The sequence below is a fragment of the Pangasianodon hypophthalmus genome, chromosome 18, assembly GCF_027358585.1.
Source record: "Pangasianodon hypophthalmus isolate fPanHyp1 chromosome 18, fPanHyp1.pri, whole genome shotgun sequence".
NCBI lineage: Eukaryota > Metazoa > Chordata > Actinopteri > Siluriformes > Pangasiidae > Pangasianodon > Pangasianodon hypophthalmus.
Genome location: NC_069727.1, coordinates 10,150,465 through 10,165,131, shown reverse-complemented (window position 1 = coordinate 10,165,131; position 14,667 = coordinate 10,150,465). Strand labels below are relative to the sequence as shown.

Here is a 14,667-nt window from a genome sequence, read left to right as displayed (position 1 = left end):
GTTCAGTCCCTTGTCATTTCGAGACTGGAGTACTGCAACTCACTCCTGGCAGGTCTGCCTCTGAGCCCCATTCGTCCTCTGCAACCGATCCAGAATGCAGCTTCACGACTGGTTTTCAACCTTCTCCCACACCACCCCATTGCTACGCTCCCTCCGCCGGCTTCCTGCAGCTGCCAGCATCAGATTTAAAATACTGATGCTTGCGTACAAAGCCAAAAATGGACCAGCACTCACATACCTCTAGCACTGCTTGACTGGTCCCACCATCTCTCAGGGTACAAGGAAGGTATGCATCAAGACTCTTCTCTGTTCTGACACCAAGGTGGTGGAATGAACTTCCCCTAGATGTCCAAACAGCTGAGTCACTGGCAGTCTTCAAACAATGCTTAAAGACCCACCTATTCCTATGGTATTTAAAATAGCACTTAAAAAATAAAAATCTTTGTGTTGTCTGTGTGCTTTTTACTATATTTCCTCCCCAACAGAGATTTTAGACGGATGGTATTCTTAGTCCCTGACATAGCGAACCAGTATCAAAATATATTTATTGATAGAGACATCAAAGCACTTCTGTAAGTTGATCTGGATAAGGGCATCTGCCGAATGCCATAAATGTAAATGTAAATGTTCTGGTTTCCTCCCGGTTTTCCTCCAGGGTCTCTGGTTTCCTCCCACTTCCCCAAAACATGTGTGTGAATGTGTGTGTACCTTGTTCTCACATCTAAGAAGTATTCCCGCCTCAGGCCCGGATATGACCTGGATCCCTGGAACTGGCAGTCTTCAAACAATGCAACCCTGACCAAGACAGTTACTGAAGATGAATAAATGAAAGTTGGCTTATAATACATTTTTTTGTTCCGCTTGACTTTTAGAGTGACTGGCCAAGAACAAGTTGCTGTATGTGTTCAGCATTACACTGGATTCTGAATTGTAAATGTATTAGTATTGCAGTGTACATGTAAATGTACAGTATTGCAATGTCAGATTTTGTGATATACACTGATACTGGTATTCCATCGCACGTCTACTTGAAACACTGGTGAATTTGTCTTTAGTTTACTAATTTGTGTAAGAAAATTAATAAAACAGCTGAATTAAACATGCGGAATTTCAAAATGAAGAATATCTCCTTAGTTCTAACCAGTGCACTACATTTCACCTTACACAACTGGAAAGGCAGGAATAAAGTGCGCTCCGAACACTATGGCAGACGCTTGCGCTCTGACAGGAAGGAAGTAGATGCAATGTGAAGTGTCAGAACAGATTTCTATTTTTACTATCTGTGCTGGCGCGCTCTCGCTTGCTGGCACGGCCAACCCCAGATATGGCAGTTGACTAGGCAGTGTTTTTAATTAACGCCTGTGACTGATATGCCTATTAGGCAATTATCTCCACAACATTCAACACTCATAAATCCAAACTCTCTCTAGGTTACATATTAAGTTAAACTTGTTTGGCTTGTTTGTTTAAACCAAAATTTATTGTGTGTTTATTTGTTTTCAGTATGGCTTGTTTTTTTTTTTTTTTGCCTTTTTTAAATTGTATGACAGGCAAATGTTTCTTTCTTTTCTTTCTCTCTCCTTGACTAACATTAACAAGGCTAAATTACATCCATATGGATATATGTTCATTACAATGAGCTTGTATTCGGAATATGGCAGTATGAAAATCATAAACAGCTTAACTATTAACATTATGCTATACTAGGCTATATACATAATACATTATTTACATTTGCAGCACATCCCTTTTATGTAGCTAGAAAACAGGATAACACACCCCTGGCACTACCTCAGTAAAATGTTTCAGTATGCTCGAGTAACAAAGACTTGTATTACATGAGGTTTCTACTTTGCTTCCCTAGAAGGCAGGAACAGATTTTCTAAGATTGAATGATGTTTTCAGGCAAAAATCATCATGGTATAGTTGCTATAAAACAACAAAGTTACTTTTCATATGAATAAATGACATTAACTTAATTTCATCAAAAACATTTACCTTTTATTTTGTAAAAGGTCATTAGGTAAGATGAATTTTTTTTCAAGATTAGGTCTTTAATGGTAGGTGAGTTTGACATTTGAATGATTTCCACTCATATCATGAAGCTCCACCCCCAGGATCTACACTGGCCCATAGAGTGGAGCATCTGTAAAATAACTGACAGTACGCAACAAGCATTCTGGACCGGAAGTCAGTTTTCCAAACAAGTTTTCTCAGTGACTTAGTAAACGTTTGCTGAGGCCACAGCTTAATCCATAGTTTTTGGGGTTTTTTTAATCATGTTCTACATATCTTCTAGATTATTTGTACAATGTACAAGTAAGGAATTTTATTGCACCTTTAAATACATGAATACATTAAAAAGTAGCAACTTTTTTCTTTCAATTGAATACATTTATTGGCCAGATATTTCCAATTTTAACTAAGATTTCAAAACATTATCACTAATTTCCCTTCAGTACGCTATATGGCCAAAAGTGAGGTCAGGCACTGATGTTGGGTGAGGAGGTCTGGGGTGCAGTCAGTGTTTCAGTTCATCCCAAGGGTGTTCAGTGGGGTTGAAGTCAGGACTCTGTGAAGGACACTCGAGTTCTTCCACTCCAACCTTCACAAACCATGTCTACATGGAGCTCGCTTTGTGCACAGGGGCATTGTCATGCTGGAACAGGTTTGTGTCTCTTAGTTCCAGTGAAAGGAAACTGTAATGCTATAATGTTCTTCCCCAAACTGATTTAAAACATTGTGACAACAGTTTAGGGAAGAACCGCATATGGGTGTGATGGTCAGGTGTCCACATACCTTTGCCCATATAGTGTATGCAATGCAGATTTTTTCAACCCAAATAATTTCATACATGCCCTGTCACTGCAGTGTTATATCATTTAATGTCATCCGTGATCTACTGAAAATGGATATTGGTGTGTATGGTATACATAATGTGAACTGTCTATATCATTCCTTGCCTAATAAACAGTTATTCCTAACAGCAACAGTCTCACTTTTAGTGCTAGCACATTTGAAACCACATAGACCTTTCTGTGCGTTGCTTGCCACTTTACAAAAAGCTTATGAAAGCATTTTTCTAAGCTTCCTCATCTTCCCCCTGTGAAGAAAAAGCACTGTTGTGCGAGAACAGGCAGGCAGATGAAGGAGAGAGTCAAGGTGAAAGACTTATCCATTAATAGTTTGTGTGAATGCTTATGTATTTAAATGCACTTCACATCCTTTCTGCTCTTAAGGGCCTTGTATTTGACATTTTTGTGTCAGAAGCTAGCTGTGACAGGGCAGTAGACAAAACATAAACCTCTGTGATGTACCATATGTAAGGGTATGAGCTGTTTCTGATTAGGTCAGTCATGAGTGTGGGATTAGTGAATTCATTTTGATCTGCCATGTGTTTTTAGGCTTGTGTAATTTTAATAAGATGAAGGGCGTGAGATGGTTAAAAAGATGATCTAATTACATCTGCTTTACCGGAAAGAGGTGTGATCACACAAGCATTAAATGAATGAGCACCTCTTTTTCTCTTCCCCTGATCTTTTTTTTTTAACGGTTGCTACGGCGAGGCAATAGCAAAGTTATTCCATTCTCCATCTCCAGTGGGGGTTTTAATCCCCATTAACTGACAGGCTAATTTGTGAGATTGGATTACACTAGAGGCTCATTTATGGCACCTTTAGACACACGGGTCATGTGATGCTGCTCCACTCAACTCAGCAACGAGACATGCTTTCCTCTTGAGTATGCTGTGTGCATTTGTGTGTAAGTAAAATGAGAAGTCATCTGACTAATTGCCTAACATCGAACATTTGTCATGGTTTAAAATGTATTGTATATTAAACAAATCAACAAAACATATTTACCTATACTATACACTGGGCAGCAATTTAATCAACAGGATTCTCAGCAGCATCACATTTGCTACTAATTCTGGCTTCCATGTTGTTTAAGCTTAATTTCCTGCACTGAGAAGGATCCAGTTGATGCTGCCTTCGTATATGTTCATCATAAAGAATCTCAGAATACAGGATGTCTGTGAGCTGCCTTCTCAGTTAGACAGACTTTATCTTAAAAGAGTAAATGCTGCCCAAAATTACTGTACACATACGGAGCCTCCTCCTCCTCCTGCAAAGTACAAAAAAAAAACATGTAGGGCTCTACATGCAAGGCATAAGACAGTGGCAATATGCACTCACTGGCCACTTTAATAGGAATACCCGTTCACCTGCTCATTCATGCAGTTGTCCTAGCAGCCAATCATGTGGCAGCTGGCTCACTGAAACTCACTGAGAGATGAAGATTGGTCAAAGGAAATTGACCAATGGGGAAATTTTTTTTCAATCTTCAACTGTCCAGTTTCGGTGACCTTGTGCACACTGTGTCCTCAGATTCCTGCTCTTGGCTGACAGAAGTGGAATCTGATGTGGTCTTCTGCACATTCAGAAACACTTTTCTTCTCATCACGGCTGTAAAGAGTGCTTATTTGAGATCACGTTTTTCCCATTTCTGATGTTTGATGTGAACATTAACTGAAGCTCTTGACCTATATCTGCATGATTTTAAGCATGGCACTGCTATCACATGATTGGCTAATTGGATAGCTGCATGAATGAGCAGGTGTATTTTTGAGCAGGTGTATTTTTGAAAAAGAAATGTAAAAGGCGTTTGGGCTTGATCAAGTACATTATTAATTGCTGTGATTAGGCAGGTATCCAATCAAATCAGCTCCTCTACTTCCCTTTAAGAAGTAAGTATGTGCAGTGCAGCACAGTGACGATTACACATAAAGATTTTCACATCCATTCTTATATGTAGAAACCTCCAGCTGGGTGAGCGAATACATTTTCTGTTTCCTCAGTCACTATATTTTGTGTTAATATTTTAGTGGTAATGTCACCAAGACTTGCGCATGCGTTTTTATTTTAAACAGCCCAAAATCCACCACATTCATTTAAAAATGAGCAAAGGGTTTAACACGCAGACATCATGAACATTCAGAGATAGAAATGCTATAAAGGGAAAACATAAAGAATGTAAATGTTGCATATAAAAAGGCTTCATTTTCTGCAAGCTGCAGTCATGTGCACAGAGCATATTTTCCCCATCGGCATGGTTTCCTGCTATAAACAGTGTAAGATACAATATTCATGCTCAATTGTGCAGTCTCTGCTATTTTTAATAGTTTGTTCCTAAAACCTGTGATGAAATGCCAAATTCTCAATTTGTTTTTATTGCACTGAATCCTGATGAGTCACTGTAAACTAATTATGTCTGATTACACTGCAAGTAAACGCATATTGGTTAAAACATGGGAAGAAGAGTTCCTCAAAATGCGATCACTGCCACAAATTGCTTCATATCCTGGGAGAATTAAAGCACCGTGTCTGAGAGCTTTATTTAGCTCCATTCACACCAGCTCTATTAGCGAAAAACAATTTCACATTTTTAATGTTTCATATATTTAGGCTCATGCAGGCTTGAAGGATTTTTGAGATCATCTTTTTAGAGTGGGCCTAAATATAAGCCTGTTGAAAGTTTCCTATTTTTGTGTAAGTGGAAAAAATAGGACAGGACTTTATAGGACTTACAAGGCTCCACTTGAGGTCAGGAAAATACTGGCTTATCCCTGCAGGTCTCGGGTGGCGGTAATTCTAGGGAGGTGCTAATGTAATTTTAGGAGCAATATGGCTTTGTAAATCAGGCTGTTCTGTGTGTCACACCCACTTTTGTGTCACTCCAGCTACTTCAGCATGTTGCAATAATTTATGACCATGAAAATAGTAAGAATATGTAAAAGTAAATATTTCCTGCACACAACCAAATATCAAAATTTCAAAGATGAAACACAGTGAACAATAAATTAGTTACTGTCCAATAAACACAGAGCCCATGGAAGTTTCCACTAGTGTTCACACCATCTATTTCAAGATTCTTCTCAACTCTATTTATATGTGTGTACCCACACATGCATGCATTCATGCACACACTTTGAGAAATCACATGCCTCAACTGACAGTAAAGTCACTGTGTCTCCACACTCTGCAGGTCAGCGGGTGCAGAAAGAAAGGGAAAATGTTTGAAAGGTGCTGTAGTCGATTTTTAAAAATTTCTTACTTGTACAAATAACCTGAAAGGTACAGTATGTAGAGCATAATAAAAATAACGGTTTAGGCCATTGCCTTAGCAGAAGTCTATTAAGTGGCTGAGAAAACCTCTTTGGAAAACTGAATTCCGGTCTGGAATGCTTGTTTGTGTTTGGATGGGCCTCTGGTCAGATATTTTATAGACACTCTACAGGCCACTGTAGATCCTGGGGGCGGAGCTTCATGAAAATGGGTGAGAATGGGGGTGGGCTCAAGGAGTAAAAAATAATAATAATTCATGTCAAACCCACCTACTTAACCATTAAAGACACCATGTTGAAATTATTTTATTCCTCTTACCTAATGCACCTTTAAAAATGTAATGTAATGTGGCAGAACACATGATCATGATCACCGAAATGCAAGGTGCTTAATGTCTCCACTAAAATGCAAAAAATTGGGTGTAATTTGTTTTCCTTTTTTTGTGATCCATATTCTTTTTGATCTCACATCTGTCTACCCAGCCTGGAATTTGAGTAATACAAGGAAGTGGAAAATATGAGGTTTTTCATATGCAGTTAATTTTGCGCATAAAGCATCTTCCTAAGGGGCGCATTGTATTTGTAACGAAATGCAGCAAGAAATAGCGCAACATACACCAAACACAACAGACAGCATTTCAGGTTTTCAGAAGACGTATCCTGTATGTGGTAAAAGAATCGATGTTCCTTTCACCCCATTCTTGCCACCACAGGTGTCCAGCTATGAAGCCTGATATCTGATTAATTAGGTCTTCATGCAGGATTAAAGCAGGGCTAGACTCTGTGGTGTCTGTGCCACATGTGAAGGATCAGGCAGGAGTTTGTGGATAATTGGCTGGGCTGCCCAGTAGAAGCAAATCATGGCTGTCTAGTGCAACTCATTACATCACCACTCATGGACTGCATCCAGCATCTTTGTCATATAAAGCACTATTCACTTCATCATTTAGGCAGGGAATATGATCTGGAGTGGTAAAGACTAAAGAACTTTCATGTGGCGCACTTTTAACGAGTGATTACAACACTTTGGCTGTGCATGACGCTGAGGCTCACATTGTAAGCAACATACAAGAACAGAAGGTGCGATCTTACACCTTTGTCAGAGTGAGTGAACCTTCTAGCCATCTAGGAACCATTGTGCTTTTGACTTCCACACTCTTAACAATCTAACAATGAAATATGAGTGTAATATGAAATCCAAAATGAAATGAGCATCAATGAGGATGGAGTTCTAAACAACATCAATAATAGGAGCAGCCTTTATTTGTCACATGTACATTACAGCACAGTGAAATTTCTTTCTTCACATACCCCAGCTTGGTACGAAGTAACCCAGAGCCTTATCCATTGAGCCACCACTGCTACAATTATTATTATTATTATTATTATTATTATTATTATTATTATTATTTGTTTTGTGCAATAGAATGACTAGTAATGCCTGAAAAGCAAGATATCAGTGCTTCCTTAGACATTGATCAATCAAACTGATGATGTAACCCTGTAAAAATCTGTCCTAGTGATTAAGAGGCACTACTGTATATTTTTTAATTCATTCTTTTTCAGTAGCCACTTTATCCTGGCCAGGGTTATGGTGGATCTGGAGCCTATCACTGGGTGTCAAATGAGAAGACACCCTGAATGGAACATTACAGAAATATGAATGCATACACTATATCTGACCAAAGGTTTGTGGACACGTGACTGACACATCCACATGTGCTTTTTAAAACTTCCCATTCCAGATTTAGTCCCCCTTCACTGTTATAATAACCTCCACTCTTCTGGGAAGGATTTCCACTAGATTTTGGAGCATAATTGTGGGGATTTGTGATCATTCAGCCACAAGAGCATTAGTGAGGTCAGGTAATGATGTTAGACGAGGAGGTCTGGTGTGTCCCAAGGATGTTCAGTGGGGTTGAGGTCAGGGCTCTGTGCAGGACACTCGAGTTCTTCCACTCCAACCTTAACACACCATGTCTTCATGGAGCTCGCTCTGTGCACAGGGGCATTGTCATGCTGGAACAGGTTTGGGTCTCTTAGTTCCAGTGAAGGGGAATTGTAATGCCACAGCGTACAAAGACATTCTTGACAACTGTGTGCTTTCAAATTTGTAGCAACAGTTTGGGGAAGAGCCACATATGGATGTGATGGTCTGGGGTCCAAAAACTTTTGGTCATGTTGTGTATCATAGAGGAAAATACACGTGAACTCCGAGGGCCATAATCAGCGTTCAGTTAGTGTGCATAGAGAGGATTTAATACCAAAATAGTGCTCATTGGTATTCAAAGCTCAGATGTACGTGCTGTTCAGAAAGCTGTGTGAGATTTGTGTAAGTGGGGTGGACCTTGCCATGGAAAGAGGCTTATCTCAGTTATGTGTGATTCTGACCATGGACTTAAGACTTTTTTTTCTAACATATGTTTTTCAGAAAAAGTGCATAAACTAGTTTACCAATAGAGTTTATAGAAAACAGCAGATTCGTTTCAGTGGTCACAGCTCAAATGAACATTCATTAAAATGAATGAGGACAACTGGGACTACTTTTACTTAAATCCTACACTCTTTGGGGAAGAAAGGTTTCATAGCACCACTCTTAAGGGTTCTTAGCTTTGTCACTCGGGAGGTACTTTTAAAGATTCTGTGTAGAACTGTACAGCAGAAGGTTTCAGAAAGGGTTCTAAGTATAGCCCTTTTAGGAAAGCTAGGAAACCTTAAATATCCAAAGAACCATTAAAGATTACTTTTTCCCTTAAAATAAAACAGGGCTGGAGAAATAACAGTATCACAAGTACATATGCTGCTTATGCTGTACCATCACCTAGTGTGAAGCGAGAAATCCCTGAGGTTTTAAAACAGCCTCACAATTATAACAGCCTCTGTAATCCTCGCTCTTTGCCAGATTAGGAAACACTGACGAGCTGTAATTCGAGTTTTCTGTCCTCATGGAAAATGTGGTGGTTCAGATGTTCCAGAGGTGTTTAGCGACACACTGCATTTGCTGGAGTAACATTTTAAATTTTCACATCCAGGGATCTCACTTCCTGGAACAGTCTCCAGACACATCATGACCCTGACCAGGAAAAAAGCAATTACTGAACATGAATGAATGAATGCCTTTTTGAATAAATTGTGCTTGTAAGTGTAGTGTTAATGCTGGTTCCTTTTCTACTCCTAGTCCAATACATGTTAAGACAAAAATATATTTTTCATTCATTACATTCAGCTGTGTTCTACCCTTTACTTCTTCTCATTATTTGTCCATTTATTTCACCATTTTATAATTCGGTGGATCTTCCTTTCATTTCACTCACTAAGAAGTCTCTCTGATTCTACGCTCGATGAAGTTTCACCCTACATCACTCCATTGTTTACAAATCAATGCTTTGCTTTCTTTGTGCCATGAAAAAAGCATCACTGTTGTGTACAAGTCACTTCATGTTCAACTTGAGAAAACATTAGACACCGGCTAGTGCACACAGATTACTGTTAAAGCTACAGTAAAGTGTCAGTAACACATACTGTATGTTAGCAGTGTAAATAACTTCTGTCACCATTTACTAGCATTAAGTGATTTGGATCTCAGGACTATCACCATCACAACTACATGTTCTTAAATGTAGTACTGTATGTGTATGTGTTTGATGTAGTATGTGTATGTGTTTGTGTTTGTTTGTATGTGGGTTTTTTTTTTTTTTCCAGTATACTGTATGTTCATACTATTACTCAAGTAGTTACCTAAATAAGTATTTTTACTTTTTTAAGGTGACCATACGTTTACTTAAGCTATTATTTTTAAGGTAACAGTACTTTTACTTGAGTAATTATTTTTTTTAAATGGCAGTACTTTTACTTAAGTCATTATTTTTAAGCAGCACTTTTACTTACGTATTTTTTAAGGTGACAATATTTTTACTCGAGTAATTATTTTAAAGGAGACTGCTTTTACTTGACTAATTATTTTTACAGTAACAGTACTTCTACTTAAGTCATTATTTTCTAAGGAAACAGTACTTTTATTTAAGTTATTATTTTCTAAGGATACAGTACTTTTACTTGCGTTAATGAAACAATACTTTTACTTGAGTAATTATTTTTCTAAGGTTACTACGTTTACTTGAGTAATTATTTTTAAGGTGACAGTACTTTTACTTAAGTCATTCTAATGAAATAATACTTTTACTTGAGTAATTATTTTTTTAATGAAGCAATACTTTTATTTGAGTGATTATTTTTTAAAAGTGACAATACCTTTACTTGAGTCATTATTTTTAAAGAAACAATACTGATCCTCTCTCCACTGATCCTCTGATTCATCCACAGCATTGACTTCTTTTCTATAACTGCTGCATGTGTTCTATAACACTTATAGCTGTGTTTTGATTGGCTTATATTCTTAATGTATTAGTATTTTGATAAAGACAAATTGCACGCAGTAGCTTTGATTTATCAGCAACTGTACCACTCGGACAGATAGCGACAGCGTGAAGAAAGAAGCATAATATTTTAATTATTCAGTCATTTTCTTCAATCAGATTAGGTTTACTTTAATTTATACCCTCCACTATTTATTAGCAGATTGTTTACATCTTCGTTTATAATTTATGGATTATCACATGGTCCAGTAGTGATGTGCAGTGAGTTTTGAATAAAGGAGATTTTAGGCATATTAGAAGTACGCAGTCATTCTAGTGAATGAAATGTTAGCAGACATATGATGAGACTGACATATGTAAAGGCCATGCACACAATGATTTCTTTATCAATAATTTTATTCTAGTTGCCAAAGAATTTGGTGCTGAATTCGAATACTGCTTGTTTTAAAAATGTTTCTTAACCTCTTTTACATCAAAGCTTGGTTAGAAACTCAGTGGTAGCCATATTGCTGTTTATTTCTGTCCTTATGTTGTGTTTTTTGCTGCAATGAAGTTTTATGACCCCTGTTTTTCTCTTCTTTTCTAAAAAAAAAAAAAAAGATAACAGGCACTCCTACTGGACAGCCGTGTGTGTATGTGTGTGTGTGTGTGTGTGTGTGGGTGGGTGTTTTTAAAAATCATATGCTTAATTGCCGAACAGGCTACAGTCAATCTTTGCACAAAAGGGGCTACTGTACAAAAAAAATTATCTATGTAAAACTTGAAAAATATTTAAAAATAGAAAGAAGCAGAGTCTGTCAGAAAAAAATGAACTAGTGTTGGGAATTCTGCCTTGTGTTTAGTGACTAAGATCAGCCTTCTTATTCATCTAAGAGTGACTCTTTAGCTCCCAAACAGCTTCTTGCCAGTTTTTAAGCAAAACTTTCCAAAGCTGTTGGTCTTACTTTACCTTCTGATTTACAAAACATCATAACATCTTACATTATGCTTTCTATAAAAACTATTTGAATACATATAAAAACAGTAAGGTGCTACATATTTGCTTTTTGAAATACAGTGAGTCTTACTGCATTAATTTTATTGTGCTGGTTTCATCAAAAGTAGAATGTAAAGATGTTTGCCTTTTTATCCTGATAGCTTTTTTTTTTTTTTTTTACCTCCCCATATATTACGTATAACATCACCATAACCAGCAGCAGTGCAGTCAGACCCTCATGCTGCCTCAGTCACACACACACACACACACACACACACACACACACACACACACAGGTCTTAACTTTCTCATTAGAACTGACTCTTAATCATTGTGGTGTGCCGAAAAAAATACAAGATATTTACAAGATTCACTACATGCGCTTTTGGTCATAGTACTGTGTGTGATTATGGGCATTAGAAAATCATGAATACAGAATACTGATGAATTTTCAGTAGAATATGTTACAGCTCTTTAGAAATGTGATTGGGCTCCCAAGGTTCACCTAAAAGATTCAACTTATTCACGAAAGAGATGTCACACTCACATGCATGTTATATTTTTATAATATTGACATTATGTGTACTGAAGCAAGGAAGCATTATGTGTATTGAAGCAAGGAAGAAAGCAGGTGTGTCTTGAATCAGAAAGGTGCTCTGCAGGTTAACTGTCCAGTGTTTAGAGCTTGGATAGTGACAGGTTTATTTTACAGTTGCAGCAGTTGTTCATTATCATACATTTTCTATTAAATCTGACTGAATTTATTTTTCATTCCTTTGTCCCTGCTGAAAAGTGGAACCTTAAAACATGAGTTGCAAATATTATGACTCTAGGAGCATTGTTTCAGGAGTAGAAACCTGCATTATTTCACCAGAAAACACAATGTTTAGCTCTGAAAACCATTTATGCTTTTCAGAACTGTTCATTTTCATGAGGAAACTATACAGGAATAAGCATGCCTTGACTTCTCATGCTCAGTTTAGCTGCAAACATGAATACTCCATACACTTACCTAAAAAAAGTAGCAGCTGGTTATGATAATATAAATATCATCAGATTTGACCATAATGCATATTACACTGAACCAAACTACAATCCGTGTTTCATTTAAATAATTAGCTTAATTAAATATGGTGCATTTTATTACACATGTATCAGCTTGAACTTGAGGAATCATCTCAACACGGTAATGGTTCCAAACTACAAGGACAATTTAAGAGACATATAGCAACGATTCTGATATATAAGGAAGCTGTGATATGAACTGCAACACTGATAAGTTTACGTGACAACGCTTTATTATTTGCTCGGAATTACACAGCAAAACAAAGAACAGTGAAGAGTGAACAGCTTTGAATTAAAAGCTACAGCAATTAACACACACTAAGGACTGAATTAACACCTTCACAATGTCTGGGCCACAGACTGTGCATGAGTTCATTCAACACTGAAAGACCAGGATAAAGAGGCTTCTGAAAATGAATGAATGAGTGAATGAATGAATGAATGAATGAATGTGCCAGGAGTAAATTCACCTGTCCTATAAGAACTCTAGGAGTTTATTTAACACTGTATGTGTGAAGACCAGGATAAAGAGGCTTCTGAAGATAAATGCATGAATGAGTGAGTGAATGAATGAATGAATGAATGAATGTGCCAGGAGTAAATTCACCTGTCCTATAAGACCTCTAGGAGTTCATTTAACACTGGAAGAGTTACTAAACAATTCAACTCATTCGACTGTGTAAGACTTTATATCACACTGCAGGTGTTGTGTTATCCAGTCGACTCGACTTGGAAGAGTCAGTTTCTCGTTATTAAGGTGTTCAATCATCCAGATCATTGGAAATTGGTAGTAATAATGTTACCCCAAGTGGCAAAGTGGAAAAACGTCTCCAATAGTCTAAATCAGTATCCCTTGATTTAAGGCACTTTGGTGTTTGGTGTAGTGTGTGTTGGAGTGAGTTTGTACCTGCTGCGCTGCTCCGTGTGCGCTCTCTTCCTCTCTCTCTCACACACACACACACACTCCTCAGCGCTGTTCCTTAATCCATCAGATCGAGCAAAGCCTGGCCAAGAATCCGCCCTGATATCAGCATAGTCCAGTTCGGCCAGGATCACGCTGTCCTGTTGGGATTTCTGATGCTCTCCGGCTGAACATCTGCTTTAATCCAGATGTTGCTCACGCGCCGCGGATGTGCCGACTCGACGTGCGTAATGTTCCTGCTCCGTGTGCGCACGGGTATGATGTGCAGCGCTGGAGAACCAAAAGCACACAAGCAACACTTCCGAGTGACACTGTTAAAGGTGGAGGAGAGTCTGAAAGGTGCAGATAGGCGCAGCTGGAGGCTACAGTGGGGTGTGTGTGTCTGTGTGTGTGTCTGCTCTTTCCAGTACGGCGTTCCAACACACACACTGCCTCCACTCGGAAGAACTGAGTTCAGTTTTTGGTGCGAGTCAGTTAACACCCAGTCTGTGTTAATATAACCGCCTATAACAACAACAACAACAACAACAACAACAACAACAACAACAACAATAATAATAATAATAATAATAGCAATAACAAGAAGAAGAAAAAGAACAACGACAACAATGATCATCATCAGAAGAAGATGCACAACAGCAACACCGACAACAACAACAACAACAATAATAATAATAATAATAATAATAGCAATAACAAGAAGAAGAAAAATAAAAAGAACAACGACAACAGATCAGAAGAAGTAGTAGCACAACAACAACAACAATAACAACAACAACAAGAATAGGAATAGCCTGACATTTGTTGCTTTTACTTTAGAAACAAAATTTAGAAGAGCTATAGAGGCTAAATTAAATTTACATTTACAGAAAACACCATTATAGTAGTTGTCATTCTGTTTGATCAGTTATAGGTAATTTAAGATGATATAATTAAAGTGAATATTGGTAGATACTGTAAACACTTCCTGTAGACTGAATTCATGTAGACAGAATCAGTCTGTATTTTAAGTGTGGGAATAGACCCAATAGAATTTTTATAATAATAATAATTATTATTATTATTATCATTAGTAGTAGTAGTAGTAGTAGTATACTACATTTTGTTATCACCTCTTCAGCATCAGCAGTAAAATGGTGATTTATTATGACTTAAAAAGTCATAATTATGTGAAAGTGCAGAAATGATTCGTTTTGAAAATAAA

General features: G+C 37.6%; 1 protein-coding gene across 3 annotated transcripts in view; it reads right to left on the bottom strand.

The window, feature by feature from the left end:
• LOC113532214 (chemokine-like protein TAFA-2) overlaps window positions 1-13,894 on the bottom strand; it is a 44,756-nt gene extending 30,862 nt beyond the window's left edge. The window contains exon 1 of one of the 3 annotated variants that reach the window (XM_053241612.1): window positions 13,449-13,894. The gene's annotated coding sequence lies outside the window, so the exon portion shown is untranslated. The remainder of the gene's footprint in view (window positions 1-13,448) is intronic. The other 2 variants (XM_026923468.3, XM_026923469.3) reach the window with 2 other exon arrangements.
• Window positions 13,895-14,667: the final 773 nt, after the last annotated feature.